Below are 1,049 nucleotides of genomic sequence, written 5' to 3'. Positions count from 1 at the left end.
TGCAGAAATGTATATATATCGAACGAAAATCAAAACCGAAAAATTGGAGGGAGATAAGGAAAACTGATTTACAATTTTTAAATTTAAACTCTGGTTGTCTTTCAAATTAGAACTGAAATTCTCTCTCGAAAATATATTGTTAAACACACTTTCAAGTCGAAGATCCTTCATCACTCTTTGATAAGGATTTCGGGATCAAATTAATTTCCCAGTAATATATTTGAGCTTTAAACGAAACGAGTTACCTTTCAAATTGAAAAATAAATTTCCTCGTCCAATGATATGCGGAATGTTTCAATATAAAATAGACCTTTATCAGTTCAAAAATGCAAAAAACAATTATTCAAAACTGACCTAAAAAGAATCAGAGAAGGGACGAGAGTAAGATATTTTAATACAAACCTTAATCGGTTGTTTTTCATTCGTAAGAAACGGATCTTCGAGATCTTTTGGTGCAAATGAAAGAATGAAGTTTGCCAGGTTGTACCAAATTATCTCACTATTTGAATGGTATATTCTCTACACTGATTTTGAAAAGGAAAGAAGGGTGAGAAATTAAAAGAAGCTTGTCAAGGTGTTGCTGAAACATTGATGAGGTGCTTCGAAAGGGAGCAAAAATGCGGACGAAAAAAACGAAGAACTGTACTTTCGGGCCCTAAATACCTACTCACATACTTCTATATATAATATGTATACTCTATAATACATTTCTTTTCACGCTTCACACTCAAATTTTCTCACTCTCACTCAGACTTACTCCTGGGTTGTCCGGAGGCAGTTCTGCGCACTAGTTTCCCCTCTCAAGCTTCCAATTGAATTAACTATTTATACACAATATATTATCGTAAATTGTAATCGTTAACCTTTTTAATTAATCCTTAAGAGTCGAGTCGATCGGGGCGCTTTTCACACATGGCGGCTGGAGCGGGAAACAATTTCGAGTCGCTCGCTCTTTCTCCCCCTCTAGCGGCTCCTCCCTGAAGTTTTGCTCCTCCTATGCGTCTCGGTTCCCCTTTTTCGTATTTTACAGCTTGGAGCGGGGAGGAGGG

Source organism: Belonocnema kinseyi, chromosome 5, assembly GCF_010883055.1.
Source record: "Belonocnema kinseyi isolate 2016_QV_RU_SX_M_011 chromosome 5, B_treatae_v1, whole genome shotgun sequence".
Taxonomy (NCBI): Eukaryota; Metazoa; Arthropoda; class Insecta; order Hymenoptera; family Cynipidae; genus Belonocnema; species Belonocnema kinseyi.
The sequence above is the reverse complement of the archived record's forward strand: the minus strand, read 5'-3'. Positions refer to the sequence as shown.